Here is an 18,605-nt window from a genome sequence, read left to right on the forward strand (position 1 = left end):
AGCTCTGTCATCCTGGGGTCACTAGGTTCGCGTACTTTGTCAAATCTCGCAACCTGCCTGACACAGTTGAGGAGATTCACTCCATGACCTGGGCCTGCCCAGTGTGCACTGAGTGCAAGCCCCACTTCTTCCGTCCGGAGAACACCCACACCATCAAAGCCACCCGCCCCTTTGAGCATCTCAGCGTAGACTTCAAGGGTCCCCTACCGTCGACCAACCATAACACCTACATCATAACGGCCATCAACGAGTACTCCCGCTTCCTGTTCGCTGTGCCCTGCTCGGGCATGACTGCCTCCTCAGTCATAGATGCACAGCATCTTTGCCATCTTTGGGTATCCCAGTTACATCCACAGTGACAGAGGGTCCTCGTTTATGAGCGCGGAGCTGCGTCAGTACCTTCTGGAGCGTGGTATTGCTTCAAGCAGGACCACCAGCAATAACCCATGGGGTGATGGGCAAGTCGAAAGAGAGAATGCCACCTTCTGGAAAGCGGTTACGCTTGCCCTCCGATCCAAAGGTCTCCCCACCTCTTGCTGGCAGGATGTGCTCACTAGTGCCCTACACTCCATCCGCTCCCTCCTATGCACCGCAACCAATGCCACCCTTCGTGAAAGGATGTTCTCTTTCCCAAGGAAATCTGAGTCGAGTACGACCATACCGGCATGGCTCACAGTTCCCAGTCCAGTCCTTTTACGACGCCACGTCCGGTACTCTAAGAATGACCCCTTGGTTGACCGAGTGACTCTGCTCCATGTGAACCCGCATTATGCCTACGTTGAGTACCCAGATGGACGGGAGGATACAGTCTCGGTAAGGGTCCTAGCCCAAGCTGGATCAGATGCAGCAGTGCCTTTAACCCAACCTCCCCCTATTCCTTCTCCCCCAGGTCATGTGCTTGAACAGATGGACCAGCAACACCTCACCAGCTCAGGCCAGACTGTCGACAACGGCATTGGGAAATTGAGCAAAGCAGTGGCCACACCATACAGGCCTGCCGGCGACACGACTCTGGCGACCCCAATCCCGGCGCCATGACGGTCATGCCGAATGGTCAGACCCCCTGACCGGTACAGCCCCTAACCTCCATTCACCCTGGGGTCGGTTCTCAAAGAAGGGGTGAATGTGATAGTACAGATTCTATCACCAATGTGTATATGTACAGATGTACAGATGGTAATGTAGGATGACTGTGATTGGCTGAGACACCATAAAAGGATGCACAATTTCAAAGTTTTTTTTGCATCAGGAAAATTATGAATATTATCATTTTTTTGTATTTATTGTCTTATAATTACACATTTGCAGTCGTTTTTTTTAACAAATGACCTGTTCAAATGCAGTAAAAAAGAATGTTGATGCATGCACCATGTCTGTGATAATAAACCCACTATCATTATTAATCATGATCAAATTGTTATGGAATAATTGCAATCATGGTCTCTTACCATTCAATCGATGGGCCGAATGGCCAGACTCAGCTCCCTGTCTCATGATCTTAATCACAAAGGGTGTGCAATCACATACAAATTGAGAAAGCAAGGAGTTAAAATAGTGTTTGGAATCAAGAAATTCCATCAAATTTTATGAGGCAAATTGGTTACCCTAATCACAGATCACACACAGTATTTGGTCCCAACGTATCAATACCGACGATGACTGCGTCAAGGATGCAAAGACAGGCAATAATTCATGGTGGGGACACACACATAACTGAGGACACAAGTTCTATACAGTACATAATTGTGGATGTTCTTCCTCTGTTACAAAAGAAATCCAATGCTGGGAGCGAAAACAGATCGACACATTAAATGAGTTCACTGACTTTCCTAAAATTGTTTCTAAAATCATTGATGAGATTTAGAAGTAGCCCATGAGAGCAAATTTCTTAGTGAAATTTCCTACTGAAGACATATTCAGATCATAATCCTTGATTTTCAGTACTGATTGGACAATAACATTGATTCAATGATGAGTACTTGCAGTACTTACATCTCTCAGTATTTATGCTCTTAAGTTTTTGACATTTTTACCACAGGAAAAATTTCTTAAAGTTCTGAAAGGAAAGTTATTCCTCCCATCATTTTGTAAATTTTTATCACGTCTCCTCTCAGTCTCTGAAAATTCCTGAGAAAATAACTTAAGTTAATCCAATCTTTCTTTGTCAGTTATACCTTCCCATCCAGGCGGCAGCCTGGTGAATCTTTTCTGCATCCTTTCCAAAGCTACACATCCTTTCTGTGAAGAAATATATACAGAACTCCAAGTGCAGCCTAACCAAGGATATATATATAAATGCAATGTGACTTCCTGAATCTTGCTCCCCTGATCTAGGAGTGAGATTCACTTAACTGAATGGTGCATCAACATGGCCTCGCACTCAATGTCACCAAAACCAAGGAGCTGATAGTTGCCTTCAGGAAGCGAAAACCAGAGGTATACAATTCAGTGATCATTGGGGTATCAGAAGTGGAGAGGGTGAGCAAATTTAAGTTCTTGTCCAGACCCAGCATACTAATGGCTTTGTGAAAAAAGTGTATCAGCTCCTCTACTCACAGGTGTGTTGAGGAGACCTTGGCAAATCAGAAACTTTGGCAAATTTCGACAGATGTATGATGGAAAGTGTGCTGACCAGCTGCACCATAGTCTGTTATAGGGACACTAATACCCCTGAGAAGAAAACCCTGCAAAAGGTAATGGAAACAACCCAGAATATCAAAACCTTCCCTACCATTGAGCACATCTACAGGGAACACTGCCTTTGGAGAGCAGCAGCAGTCATCAAAGACCCATACCATCCAGCACATGGTCTGTTCTTGCTGCTGCCATTAAGAAAAGGTATAGAGGACACAAAACTCACTCCACCATGTCCAGGAACAGTCATTACCCCTCCACCATTAGAATCCTCAACAGTAAACTAAATTCTTTGGCTTGGCTTCGCGGACGAAGATTTATGGAGGGGGTAAAAAGTCCACGTCAGCTGCAGGCTCGTTTGTGGCTGACAAGTCCGATGCGGGACAGGCAGACACGATTGCAGCGGTTGCAGGGGAAAATTGGTGGGTTGGGGTTGGGTGTTGGGTTTTTCCTCCTTTGCCTTTTGTCAGTGAGGTAGGCTCTGCGGTCTTCTTCAAAGGAGGTTGCTGCCCGCCAAACTGTGAGGCGCCAAGATGCACGGTTTGAGGCGATATCAGCCCACTGGCGGTGGTCAATGTGGCAGGCACCAAGAGATTTCTTTAGGCAGTCCTTGTACCTTTTCTTTGGTGCACCTCTGTCACGGTGGCCAGTGGAGAGCTCGCCATATAACACGATCTTGGGAAGGCGATGGTCCTCCATTCTGGAGACGTGACCCATCCAGCGCAGCTGGATCTTCAGCAGCGTGGACTCGATGCTGTCGACCTCTGCCATCTCGAGTACTTCGACGTTAGGGATGTAAGCGCTCCAATGGATGTTGAGGATGGAGCGGAGACAACGCTGGTGGAAGCGTTCTAGGAGCCGTAGGTGGTGCCGGTAGAGGACCCATGATTCGGAGCCGAACAGGAGTGTGGGTATGACAACGGCTCTGTATACGCTTATCTTTGTGAGGTTTTTCAGTTGGTTGTTTTTCCAGACTCTTTTGTGTAGTCTTCCAAAGGCGCTATTTGCCTTGGCGAGTCTGTTGTCTATCTCATTGTCGATCCTTGCATCTGATGAAATGGTGCAGACGAGATAGGTAAACTGGTTGACCGTTTTGAGTTTTGTGTGCCCGATGGAGATGTGGGGGGTCTGGTAATCATGGTGGGGAGCTGGCTGATGGAGGACCTCAGTTTTCTTCAGGCTGACTTCCAGGCCAAACATTTTGGCAGTTTCCGCAAAGCAGGACGTCAAGCGCTGAAGAGCTGGCTCTGAATGGGCAACTAAAGCGGCATCGTCTGCAAAGAGTAGTTCACGCACACGTTTCTCTTGTGTCTTGGTGTGAGCTTGCAGGCGCCTCAGATTGAAGAGACTGCCATCCGTGCGGTACCGGATGTAAACAGCGTCTTCATTGTTGGGGTCTTTCATGGCTTGGTTCAGCATCATGCTGAAGAAGATTGAAAAGAGGGTTGGTGCCAGAACACAGCCTTGCTTCACGCCATTGTTAATGGAGAAGGGTTCAAGGTTTTATCGGTTTTTACTTTTTTTTCAAATAATCCATCTTTGCTATGCCTTTTCTCTTGTAAACCCAAATAGCTCAACAGTTATTTGGAGAAAAATCAGTGGCCAAATGTGTTTTTTTTTAAATCCTGAGGGTGGGAAAAGTAAGATTTTTTTGTTGGGACCAAGGTAAACTGCCTCAGGATCTTCGTGATGCCACCATCATCACCCTGTACAAAAACAAAGGCGAGAAATCAGACTGCTCAAACTACAGGGGAATCACGTTGCTCTCCATTGCAGGCAAAATCTTCGCTAGGATTCTACTAAATAGAATAATACCTAGTGTCGCCGAGAATATTCTCCCAGAATCACAGTGCGGCTTTCGCGCAAACAGAGGAACTACTGACATGGTCTTTGCCCTCAGACAGCTCCAAGAAAAATGCAGAGAACAAAACAAAGGACTCTACATCACCTTTGTTGACCTCACCAAAGCCTTCGACACCGTGAGCAGGAAAGGGCTTTGGCAAATACTAGAGCGCATCGGATGTCCCCCAAAGTTCCTCAACATGATTATCCAACTGCACGAAAACCAACAAGGTCGGGTCAGATACAGCAATGAGCTCTCTGAACCCTTCTCCATTAACAATGGCGTGAAGCAAGGCTGTGTTCTGGCACCAACCCTAAACTAAATTAGGGACTCGTTTAAGGACTTATTTATGCACTTTATTTGCTTTGTTTTCCTCTCTATATTGCAAAGTTTGTTTGTATTTCTTTATTTGCTTATCAGTGTACATTGTGTACAGTTTTAAATTTCCCGACCCTTAAGTGCTAATTCTGTATTGCCCACAGGAAGAAAAGAACCTCAGGGTGGTATGTGATGTCATCTAAGTACTCTGACAATAAATCTGAAATCACTCTGATTAATGAAGGCAAAAACGCCATATATCTTTTTTTGGCATCCTTTCTACTTATGTTGTCACTTTCAATGAACTGTGGGCTTACCCCCCAAATAGATCAAATGATTACTGCTGGAACTGGACTGCCTGAACAGTCAGTTATCCAGTCATGAAGGTTTGTCTGAATTCGATCTAGTACAGACTGCAGACTTCATGACATGAAATGTAAAACCAAGTGTCTCTGACGAAGAGTTCAAATCTACAAATAAGTCATTTAAATTATCTTCAACACCAAAACCTGTTGAAGATCAAGAAAATTCCAAAATTGTTTGTTTGTCACGTCTGCTTCAAAAATTAAAGGCAAGCAATGTAGTCAATCTTTCAGCAGAACTGCATGGCTCTTACTTTATTTTATTTTATTCTCATGTATTATTTATAGTGATCGTCATCTCAAAAAGGTCATGTCCTCAGCTGGCTTTGCAATCAAATGACATTGGTACAGACATTAAATCTACACCAAGAACTCAGATGCTCAACTTGAAAATACTTTGTCTGTGACTTTGCAAATAAACCTCACCTCTTTGGATATAAATGCTCCATCTTTATGTCTCCATAAAGACATTACAAATTGCATTTTTTCAGCTTTAACTGGGCATCTGGGAGCCATGATTAACCATGAATGTCAGTGATATTTCCTGTTTCTAGATCATCAACAAAGGTACAATCCCTTTGGAGTAGAGATCATTTAGCCAGGTTCTATTTATACTTAACCAGATGCTTGCCAATTTTAATATTGTTTCAAAATCTTACTTTTCCCACCCTCAGGATTTAAAAAAAAACACATTTGGCCACTGATTTTTCTCCAAATAACTGTTGAGCTATTTGGGTTTACAAGAGAAAAGGCATAGCAAAGATGGATTATTTGAAAAAAAAGTAAAAACCGATAAAACCTTGAACTTTGGAGTGAAATGTTGGTTCTTTACTTTTGCTCCATGAAGGACGCTGTTTGACCCGCTGAGCTTCTCCAGCATTTTGTGTTTTTACTTCATCCACAGTATCTATGGAATTTTGTGATTTAATTTGGATTATAACATTCACTCTAATAATAGGACAATAAATGCCAGGTTTAGCACCATCACCCCTCATCTTGATTTTTCTCTGATTCATAGATATAGCAATGAGAACATTGATGGATCTCCCACCTTCTGGAGATTCCTTATCTATGGCCCTCTTTTAGAGTCATGCAACATTGAACAGGTCTATCAGGCCAACCTGTCCATGATGTCTAATCTGTCTTTCTGAGCTGATCCCAATTGCCTGCACTTGCTCCATATTCTTCTAATTAATTCCTGTCCAGGTATCTTTTGAACATTGGTTATGATGCAAAGGGGACTGATTGCTATATAATTTACTTTGTTCATTTATTCCAAAGCATTCCAAGAGATTTTGTACTCAAACCAAATCTTAATGGAAAACGATTACATTTTCTTTATCACTTGGTCACAAATTAGCATCCAACCCATCAGCAGGAGTGGAGAAAAAAATAAATGTCAGCGCCACAATATGAACTAAGAGCCTCAGACAATTAAGCCACATTGCCTTTATGTTTTACACAGATCCCTTTAGTATGGTGAAAGATTTTGAACTACTGTATCTTATTTGAATATTTGTGCCTCCGAAAGCAAGAAGCTGATTCAACAGATCTAAGTTGTAATTATTTGTTTTGTCCACTTGCATTTCAACATGCTTAAAGGGTATCACAGTTTAAACAAAACTTCAGATCTTTGAATAATTAAGTATTTTCATGCATGATGCTTCATCTAACGCATCCTTTATGTATGTTAACTTGTACTCAGTTTCCTTATGAGATTTGGAATGTTGTTCCATTTGAATGAACCAGATTTGTGGTGCAAACACTTTTCAAACTGTATTTGACATGACTGTCACAGAGTCATGGAATTATCTTTCTTTGGCTTGGCTTCGTGGACGAAGATTTATGGAGGGGGTAAAAAGTCCACGTCAGCTGCAGGCTCGTTTGTGGCTGACCAGTCCGATGCGGGACAGGCAGACACGATTGCAGCGGTTGCAAGGGAAAATTGGTTGGTTGGGGTTGGGTGTTGGGTTTTTCCTCCTTTGCCTTTTGTCAGTGAGGTGGGCTCTGCGGTCTTCTTCAAAGGAGGCTGCTGCCCGCCAAACTGTGAGGCGCCAAGATGCACGGTTTGAGGCGTTATCAGCCCACTGGCGGTGGTCAATGTGGCAGGCACCAAGAGATTTCTTTAGGCAGTCCTTGTACCTTTTCTTTGGTGCACCTCTGTCACGGTGGCCAGTGGAGAGCTCGCCATATAATACGATCTTGGGAAGGCGATGGTCCTCCATTCTGGAGACGTGACCCATCCAGCGCAGCTGGATCTTCAGCAGCGTGGACTCGATGCTGTCGACCTCTGCCATCTCGAGTACCTCGCCGTTAGGGGTGTGAGCGCTCCAATGGATGTTGAGGATGGAGCGGAGACAACGCTGGTGGAAGCGTTCTAGGAGCCGTAGGTGGTGCCGGTAGAGGACCCATGATTCGGAGCCGAACAGGAGTGTGGGTATGACAACGGCTCTGTATACGCTTATCTTTGTGAGGTTTTTCAGTTGGTTGTTTTTCCAGACTCTTTTGTGTAGTCTTCCAAAGGCGCTATTTGCCTTGGCGAGTCTGTTGTCTATCTCATTGTCGATCCTTGCATCTGATGAAATGGTGCAGCCGAGATAGGTAAACTGGTTGACCGTTTTGAGTTTTGTGTGCCCGATGGAGATGTGGGGGGGCTGGTAGTCATGGTGGGGAGCTGGCTGATGGAGGACCTCAGTTTTCTTCAGGCTGACTTCCAGGCCAAACATTTTGGCAGTTTCCGCAAAGCAGGACGTCAAGCGCTGAAGAGCTGGCTCTGAATGGGCAACTAAAGCGGCATCATCTGCAAAGAGTAGTTCACGGACAAGTTTCTCTTGTGTCTTGGTGTGAGCTTGCAGGCGCCTCAGATTGAAGAGACTGCCATCCGTGCGGTACCGGATGTAAACAGCGTCTTCATTGTTGGGGTCTTTCATGGCTTGGTTCAGCATCATGCTGAAGAAGATTGAAAAGAGGGTTGGTGCGAGAACACAGCCTTGCTTCACGCCATTGTTAATGGAGAAGGGTTCAGAGAGCTCATTGCTGTATCTGACCCGACCTTGTTGGTTTTCGTGCAGTTGGATAATCATGTTGAGGAACTTTGGGGGACATCCGATGCGCTCTAGTATTTGCCAAAGCCCTTTCCTGCTCACGGTGTCGAAGGCTTTGTGTCGCTGAGAATATTCTCCCAGAATCACAGTGCGGCTTTCGCGCAAACAGAGGAACCACTGACATGGTCTTTGCCCTCAGACAGCTCCAAGAAAAGTGCAGAGAACAAAACAAAGGACTCTACATGGAATTATACCACACAGATAAATAATCCTTTGGCACACCATCTGCATTCCAGCAATAAAGGACTATCATTTCTAGTCCCATATACAAGCACTTGATCCATGTCTTATCAAGTGAAATACTTTTCTAGATACTTTTTAAATGTTGTAAAAGACTCTGGCTTCAGTAACCCCTCAGATGCGTGACCCAGATTCCAGCCCTCTCTGGATATAACAAATCTTCCCATTTTCTTACTCCTGATTTTAATTTGAAGCTTCTTTCTGTTTATCCTGTCTCAAACATATTTCCCCTCATCCTCTCTCTCTCCATTCCCTGTGCATCCATTCTTTCCTCAAAATTAAAAGCTCCCATCCATGCTTCATGATGTTATTGAATGAGTTCTCTCCCTTACATTCTATGCCCTGTCTAATGAAGGCAAGATTCCTCGGGCTCAACATTGAATTTTTCATATTCAAATAACTTGCTCTATCTTTCAGTTTGCATTAGGAATGGCCATTCATATATGCCCTCCCTCTTCCTTTCTTTTTTCATATTCTGGCCTGATCAGCTTGTCCCACCAGGTTAGACATCACAGCAATAGCAACACATGCCAAAGTCAATGAAGTTCAATTGTCCTTTCAAGGGCTGTCCACCATTTCACCCTATTGCAGAGACGCACTCTCTTCTCCACATTGCTCTCTTTCGGTGTCTCTATGATGTGACTAACTTGCTCAGTTCTTTTTCTCAGTTCTGGTTTCTCTTCCCACAGAAGTTGCTTGACTGGCTAATTACTTCCAGCACTTTTGTTTTGGTTCAGATTCCAGCATCTACCATTTTATTTGTTTCCAAGATGAGTGATACAAATAAGTATTATTAATAAATACCATTAAGTCATTTGGAGAAAAGGCATAATTATATGGAACAAATGAAATATCTCTAATAGAGGGAATCTAAATGGCTTAATGAATTAATCTGAATTGTCTCATGTCAAAATGAATCCTGTCCCAAAGAAAAGCTTCCATTAACTTTCCTGCACTTATTTAATATCCCACTTTTACAAGTAACTTATTCTAAACTTTTATCATGGTTCTCCCTAAAATTTCCAACTCTAACATCTTTCTCCTTTGTGAATGCAATTAGAAGTTTATACATTTCCGACTTCACCTGCATTGTCTGGCTCTGAACACAGATTACTTCATGCCTCCTCAATGGGTTCTATTCATTTCCTGATAAACCCTATTGTGTTGAACATCATTATATAATTCTGCACACAAAAAGTGACATTTTCAGCTGGATATTCCAATTATTTTGCAGCACTGATGATGCTTAGAAAGACTTCAGAACCTTGCACCAAGCAACAGGCATTTTCAGAATTACATATTCTGATCATTTCAAATCATGTTGCTAGCTGAATCTTAAAACAGTTAGACCATTATTGTTTGAAAGGATGGCCAGCTCACTCAAAATTGCATCAATTATATGCAAAACATTTTATGTTGCAAAAGCAGAACTAATTTAAATGGGAAAAAATACTTAATTTCCATTTAGTGAGGTCAATCTACAACTTTTGACACATTTGTATGACCTTTCTAAGAGCATTATTATTCCACTGTTTTATTATTATTCCATCTTTTATTGTAAAGGACTTACAATCCATACATAATCACAATAAGAACCCTGCAATATTTTGCTTGTTGGCTGGTTCTACATTTCAGTCGGCACAGTATTTCTGTGATCTCTAATTTTTTTTGCTCAAACATGAGACAAATGTGCACCAACTGGATTACCATGTTGTTTTTTATGAGTAGATAAATCATAGTGGGTAGATAAACAGTAAAAACTTGGCCCCTTAAAAATCAGAAAATAAGGTGATGTCAGATGGAATACTGCCTGAGGATCACTCAGCATGTGGAACAAACTAAGATCCACATACGGGAGTTATTTGCCTCTTCTTGTCAGTTGCTAAAGTTTTCCTTAATCCAGTGATTCAACTATTGCAGCCCCAACAATTTAATCAACACCATCTTTTTTCTTTTACTGTACCACTTCTACATTGTCTCCTACAAAGCAAAGGACTGCACAAGAGAGGAGGTGTTTGATGAACAACTCCTGACAATCAAAATATTCAAATGGGGAAACCGTTAACATTTATCAGCATTCTTAAAAGTTGACAATGTGTTGTACTCCAACAACCTTTTGAAAGAAAGATAAAGGGTTAGAGATATGAGGTAGGGAAGAACAGTATTGTTGTGGAGTAGGTTTACATAGGTTGGTACCACATCATGGGCCGAAGCATCTACACTCTACTGTGTTGCAATGATCTATCTTTTGAGCTAAACTGGAGTGCCACTAATATCCTTGCAGGGAGATATGCTTGTACATATACAGAAGTAGAAACTAGCTTGGCAGTGGGATGAAAACCAGAGCAGCAAGCTGCAAAAATCTTCCCTGAAGGGAACATTGAGGAGAAGGGAAAATTTAAGCCCAGTAAGTTTAATGGGAAGGACAAGCAGAGCCAGGTTTATAAACACTGAGGTACTGATTGGCTGTGTGTTTATTTCAAAGCAAGGGCTATTGTGGGTAAGGGAAATTAAAGATCATCGGCATGGTTTATGGGGCAGGACAAGTCCTACAACCAATAGAAATTTTGAGGAGGTAATGCAGATGATTGATATCAGTAGGGCATTGGATATGGGCGATGTAGATTTATAAAGCGTGTTTGACAAGATCTCTCATGGTTTACTGATTCAAATGATTAAACTCAGTAGATTGGATTCAAAAAATGGCCTGGCCATGGCTAACAGAGGATAGTGGTGTTTCTCTGACTAGATTTATATGGCCAGTGATGCTCATTATTGATCAGTGCTGGTTTCTGTGGTATCATGATACATATAATTAATGAGGACATCAATGATCTAATAAAGCACAAAATTTTGAGGTGTAGTGATTGTATGGGAAAGCATCAGAGATGACAGATCAGTTGAATATATAAAGGAGAAATGGCATGTGGAGTTAAATTTAGGCAAGTGTAATGTGTTGCAGAGAGATTAAATGTAAGGGGAATATATTCACTAAATAGCAAGATGCTTTGAATCATTGAATACATAGAGGTCTTGAGATGCAAGTCCATAGTTTCCTGAAAATGAAAACACAGATAGATAGGTGGTAAAGAAAGCATTCAGCATGCTTGCCTCATAGTTTAGGGCAGTGGGTATAAAAGCTGGCTGGTCAGGTTATTGCTGAATTATATCTGACATACAGGCAGATGGAATTAGTTGAATTTGGTACCATAGTCAGTACAGACATCATGGACAAAAGTGTCTGTTCCTGTGCTGCACTAATCAATGTTCCATTCATTCAATCATTCACTGGGGCCATTTTGCCATTCAGTTATATAATTTGTAACTTTTGGTGACATTATCATAGGTAAAAGTTTGGGTTAATATAAGTAAATCCCCTAGAGCTTGTGCCCTCTTTGAAAATTTCTTCATCAGCCCTGAGCTCCCTCAAGAATCTTAGGATCGAAATTTCAGTCAATATTGGTCCACCATTAGTTGGGTACTCTTTCAACGCCTTACCTTTTTCCACTCCACTGATCCTGATATTACTGGATGGATTCCTCCCCAAAGCCTTTCCCTCACCAAATCCTGCCCCAATTTGTACAGCCTTCTGAAACTCCATTTCTTCAGAAACCATTTCAATTGACCTTATCTTCCCACAATGGGAAGATTCGTTCTCCTTATCCATTCTTCTTATCCTGCATGAAGTATGTACCTAATAATTTGATTGTCCATGTGGCTTTACAAACAAACTACAAAAACCTCCAATAATCTCGTACCCTTGGGTTTTTGATTATCTAAAACTGGCAGATATTCTGGCACATTGGATATTATTTCCATTAATATTTAAAAACATCTCTAATTCCATTTTTTTTAATGTTACATCACTGGTTCTCAACTTTCTTTTCCCACTCACATACCATCTTAAGTAATCTCATTAACCACAGAGCGCCTATGGCAAAGGATACCATAGGTGCCCTGTAGTTAGTAAGGGATTACTTAAGGCAGTATGTTTCCCTAGAACACTTCTACCAGCGTTGTCTCCGCTCCATCCTCAACATTCATTGGAACGACTTCATCCCAAACATCGAAGTACTCGAGATGGCAGAGGCCGACAGCATCGAATCCACACTGCTGAAGATCCAACTGCGCTGGGTAGGTCACATCTCCAGAATGGAGGACCATCGCCTTCCCAAGATCGTGTTATATGGCGAGCTCTCCACTGGCCACCGTGACAGAGGTGCACCAAAGAAGAAGTACAAGGACTGCCTAAAGAAATCTCTTGGTGCCTGCCACATTGACCACCGCCAGTGGGCTGATATCGCCTCAAACCGTGCATCTTGGCGCCTCACAGTTCGGCGGGCAGCAACCTCCTTTGAAGATGACTGCAGAGCCAACCTCACTGACAAAAGACAAAGGAGGAAAAACCCAACGCCCAACCCCAACCAACCAATTTTCCCTTGCAATGCTGAAACCGTGTCTGCCTGTCCCGCATTGGACTTGTCAACCACAAACGAGCCTGCAGCTGACGTGGACATTACCCCTCCATAAATCTTCATCCGCGAAGCCAAGCCAAAGAAGAAAAAGTTTGAGAACCAGTGTGTTACACAGTACTATAAGGCTTTTTCCATAGCAGCGTTGGAATGGGCCCTGATAGGTTTAAAGGGGGCATGAGATCAAAACCTCAGAGAGATTCAGGTAAGACAAATGCCAAACCATTGGGGTTTCCAGACTGTAAAGCAAAGGATAATCAGAGTTTCTCTGAACAATGTAAAACAAAAAAAAAGCAGCTAAACAATAGGAACTTAAAGCCATCTTTATTCCAAAATTCTGTCCATCTGATACAATTTAAAGAATGAATTTTGGATGTTTGCCTTTACTTTCAAAGGAGACTTGGCATGTTGTCAAATACTCTGAGAAACCTCTGCAGGTATACTGTGGAATTTACACTGACTGGTCAATCACTACCTGACTTGGGCATTCAAATACCCAGGAACTCAGAAGGCTCCAGAAAATAGCAAACATAGTCAACTCAGTCACAGGCACTGATCTCCCATCCACTGCAGACATCTATGTGAGAAACTGCTTCAAGAAAGCAGCCAGCATCTTAAAGGATCCCCATCATGCTGATCACAACCTCTTCTCACTGCTACATTTAGGCAGAAGATACAGAAGACCAGCACCTCAAGATTCAAGAGCAATTTCTTTCCAACAGCTATCAGGATCTTGGAACACCCCTTGTTACACTCATTAGGGTCTGCTCGACAGCACAAACAGACTGCCTGCACAATTGCAAAGCTACTTTTATTCTTGCCACCAGAGTTCACAAGCCACATCTCTGTTGGATGCATACATCTAATTCCACCATCTTTCCGTGAGACCTCCCTGACCATTTTACAGGCCATTAGTGGGAAACAAATGAAGCAATTACATAATTCACTTACTTGAAGCTCATTCATGTTCCTACTCTGCCACCACCCAAGTGAACTTCAAACTTCAATCTCGCAGCACACATAAATTATATAATTTCTTGGCCATGAAGTTTTAAAGCATAGCAAGAGTTTTCAGGATGAAACTTTAATCAGATGAGTAGGAGGTTTTACGATCCTATTCTTTAAAATGCAAGGAAATATAACATGATCATACCAACAGGTTGTTCGGAATAATTTGCAGAGATGTAAATTGAGCAAGAAATTTCAATTATGCTTTTATTCCTTTTGGTATAGACTCAGCTTTGGCAGTGGTGATATATCATCTCTTATTCTCCTCCCTTTCTTTTCACTCTGTTTATTTAATCAACACATTAAATGGAAAGATAATCCAGGGAGTACATTATGGTCCTGGATTTTAGTCCAATTATCAGTTCCTCAATATCATTTGGAAGAGACTAGGACATTTCTTTTAGGGATAATGATGGATGGTGCTGATCATATCCTTTAGTTCAGAGATATCTGATATTGTCTAAATCACTTCAGAGATCATCAGGATCTTTCTCCAATAGATTAAATTGCTGGAGAATAATATTCCAATCATTTTATTTTGCTCCATCATTTCCAAAATTCACAATTTCAAATGAGCATTACATTGAGGAGGTGTCTCTGAAAGTCTCTGCTGCACTGAGTTGAGGAAGGTAGCTCATAAGGAGCGATTAAACGGAAGAAACTTAAATTTTAATTTAAAAAGAATTTAGATATGCAGCATGGTAACAGGCCCTTTTGGCCCATAAGTCTGTGCTACCAAGTTTACACCCAATTAACCTATGGCCCTGGTAAGTTATGAATTGTGGGAGGAAACTGGAGCCCCTGGGGAAAACCCACGCAGATGTGGATAAAATGTACAAACTCCTTACAAACAGGATTCGAACTTCAGTCCAGAATAATGGGTGCTTTTAAGGTGTTGCGCTAACCACTACACCAACCATGCCACCCCTCACCCCCTCCCCCCCTCCCCCCCACTAACTGTTCTGTCCTGTTGGGATTGGGGATTGGTGGCTTTTGGAAATTTGGCTCTGGGGAAGAATTGAGGATTAGGTGGATCAATCACAATAATTTTGAATGGTAGAGCAGGGTTGAGAGGCCTGACCACCTGATCCAGCTCCTATTTTTTTCTGCTTGTGTCACAAGAAATATCGTTTCAATATACTCTTAAAATAGAATTACTAATTAGACCACACGCTGAGAAAAGAAAATCCTAATGCAAATTCAAGTAGATAAGTAGAACAATCTTATGTAAACGATAGGCTCATCAATGACTCAGAAAGATGAAACAGCAATATGACATTGAGAGAACACTGATTGTTTTATAAATTCCATCGAAGCCATTTGTATGTCCTTTGACTGATTGCTGCTGCAGTGCTCTCCAAAGGTTGACTGGACAGAAAAGAAATCATCATTTTTGGGGAGAAATTATAACATAAAATGATACATATTAGATGAAAAAAAACCCAATGTTTCCTAATATCCAAGGACACAAGAAGAATAGACTTATTCATTTTGAAACTTTGCATTAAATGTTTCATGTTACAATGCTATTATAAGGAAATGAGCAATTAAGGGTAAAGGAACAATCTATGAAAATATTACATCTTGCAATTGGAAAAGAGTACACACCAGACTCATGACGTGAAGGAAATCCTGGAACTCAAACTGCCTTGAGTGTGAAGGCAAGGAATTTAAGAACTTAATTAGCATTATTTGATGAAAATGTGGATTTTATTCTTCTACAGAATAGTGGAACATCCATTACAGATTACTGAAACATTTTGTTGGAATCATTTAGCATTGCTCTATCAAATTCACTTCAAGCTATTGGGAAACATTATGCACCCATCTCTCTCCCATACTGTACTATCATTGGGAACACATGGGAGTAAACAGTGAACTCAACACAATATGCAAGAATTTACCAATGTAGAGGCATTAAATTATGCAATTTCCCAAACTAAATACAATATTTGAAATTAAACATCTCACTATAAATATTGTGCGCATTATTGTCACACTTGTTTACACAATGTTTACAGGTTCATTAGCACTCAAGTGCCAAGATCGTATTATATGGCGAGCTCTCCACTGGCCACCGTGACAGAGGTGCACCAAAGAAAAGGTACAAGGACTGCCTAAAGAAATCTCTTGGTGCCTGCCACATTGACCACCGCCAGTGGGCTGATAACGCCTCAAACCGTGCATCTTGGCGCCTCACAGTTTGGCGGGCAGCAGCCTCCTTTGAAGAAGACCGCAGAGCCCACCTCACTGACAAAAGGCAAAGGAGGAAAAACCCAACACCCAACCCCAACCAACCAATTTTCCCTTGCAACCGCTGCAATCGTGTCTGCCTGTCCCGCATCGGACTGGTCAGCCACAAACGAGCCTGCAGCTGACGTGGACTTTTTTACCCCCTCCATAAATCTTCGTCCGCGAAGCCAAGCCAAAGAAAAAGAAAGAAAAGCACTCAAGTGCCAAACACATTGCATGTACAGCAATTAGAAGGACTATTTGTTTACAATCACACGAGTTCATTACTCACTGGGAGTTAAAATTGGATTTTAAGATTAAGATGTGTCAGAGTATAATCATTATTTTATTCTGTAGCCTTTAAAGAAGGTAACCTCTGTAATGGTGTTTCTATTTCATGCCATCATACATCAGTATATTTTCCAGACCAAGTTTCATCCTTATTTTCCTAGCTATTACATGAACCAAATCTATCTTCCACTTGCCCCTTTTACACAGAGCTTGAAAGTTTGGTTTTATGGCCTTTTGAGCGCTATGTGAAAGAATCGCAAGGTGGATTGGGGGTCTAGACTTACCCATCTTTGATCCACCTAAGTAGGCAGTCTTAGCGGTGGAACGTATTTGACTCATGGAACAGGCATTTTTCGGTTCGGTGTGAACTCACAAGCTACCTTCCTAAGATGGCTTTGCAGTTTAAAAGGGATTACTAACTGCAGCAGCACAAGATTTTCTTCCATTTAAATTTTGAGATACTCCACAGTATTAGAACCTTATGGCCCATGAGCTAACACTATGACATAATAATCCACTAAGACTTGTCATGAATGTGGGAGAAACTGGAGCACTCGAAGGAAACCCAAATCATGGGGAGAACATATAAACTCTTTACAGATCGTGGCTGATTTGAAATCGAATCATTGGTGCTCAAATCATATTGCATGAACCTCTAGGAAACCAAGCCACCCAAACAATACCTTTTTATTACCTATGGCTTTCCCTTCACCACTTTCGAAGCAATCTCAACCACACCTCCTGTGTTTCCTAAATTTCTGCTCTCCCCAATCAGAATAAGGTGGGGATTCCATATTTCTTCACTTTTCATTCCAGTGGCACCAGCATTCAACAAATTATCCACCATAATATTTGCCACTTCAAAAAAAATTCCACCACTAGACACATCTTCTCCTCTTCTTCCCACCCACAACCCCTCCTCCCAGCCAAGTGAATAGCATATTCTTTCATCTGCTCCTTGGTCCATTCTTCCTTCTCTATTAATCACTTCTGATAATACTTCCCCATACCACCTGTAATTTTTATCTATTTCTTCCCAACATCCAGAGATCCAAATACTCGTTCCAATGAATCAGAAAATAACTCAGGGTTCTTCATATTTGCTATATTGTATCTGAAGGTCCTTTACTAAATTAGGACTGATCGACTTCTTTGCAAAACACCTCCCTTCAATCTGCAAGAATAACTGTGTATTCAGTATCCTGTCATGTGAATTTTCTATCCCATTCTGATTTGTCCTCAACCTGCTATATATCAAAGATATCCAATGATAGCTCTAAAAACAAAAACTCAACTGCCTACCAGGTAGGTTAGTCTAGGGACTTAACTTTGCATTCATCTTACTGCCTTTATTTCTCCATTCTATCATCTCTTCCAGATGGGGGATCCCAGCCTCTACATAAAGTTCCCTTAGAGGTTGAAGATGCTTTTTGATCATTTGTGCATTTTGCTCAGCAGGTCAGAAAATGTTCCAAGCAGTTCTATATGTAATTGCATTTGTTACTGTAACATATGTTCTGACTTGAGTTTTCATTGGGATCCACGGAGGCAGTACAAATGTTCAATTGTTTTCCTCTCCAGTAACTTAACACACAATCTTCCATTTCTTTCTATCCTTATGGCCATCTGCTAGTCCTCTAGGATTCTCCACATGAAACATACGCCTCCAATCTATTATTTTCCATCCACATTACGGTATCTTGCACTTGACAAAGAGAAGCACAACGAAAAAGTATCACAACCCCCCCTCCCCCACCCACCCAACCCCCACAACTGTTGACAACATGCTTTGGAGTGGTAGGTCCTACTTCTTGATATGACAGGCATAAACCAATAGATAAGGGAAGCATAGCAATTGTGTGCTCTTAGGAGAAGCACTGAACTTGGAAGCAGACATGGAAAGGCAGTAATTACATTACAATGACAGAAAGAAGCACAATAATGGACAGGAAAATACTCTCTCTTGTAGGCACATCTTTAGCCAGAGCCTGCCTGTGTGATCCTAATTAACCTACCACAGAGAATTAAACAAGTACACTCAAATTCACAGAATTTCTTCCTGCACTCTTCTCAAAGTGAATGATGCAGTACTATGATTATT

The 18,605-nt window shown here is 41.8% G+C and overlaps 1 long non-coding RNA gene across 1 annotated transcript in view; it reads right to left on the bottom strand.

Moving 5' to 3' along the window:
- The window catches only part of LOC138741706 (uncharacterized), a 31,755-nt gene extending 14,794 nt beyond the window's left edge, over positions 1-16,961 (bottom strand). The window contains exon 1 of the long non-coding RNA XR_011343686.1: positions 16,789-16,961. This is a non-coding gene — a long non-coding RNA (uncharacterized lncRNA). The remainder of the gene's footprint in view (positions 1-16,788) is intronic.
- Positions 16,962-18,605: the final 1,644 nt, after the last annotated feature.

The sequence above is a fragment of the Narcine bancroftii genome, chromosome 8, assembly GCF_036971445.1.
Source record: "Narcine bancroftii isolate sNarBan1 chromosome 8, sNarBan1.hap1, whole genome shotgun sequence".
Classification (NCBI taxonomy): Eukaryota; Metazoa; Chordata; class Chondrichthyes; order Torpediniformes; family Narcinidae; genus Narcine; species Narcine bancroftii.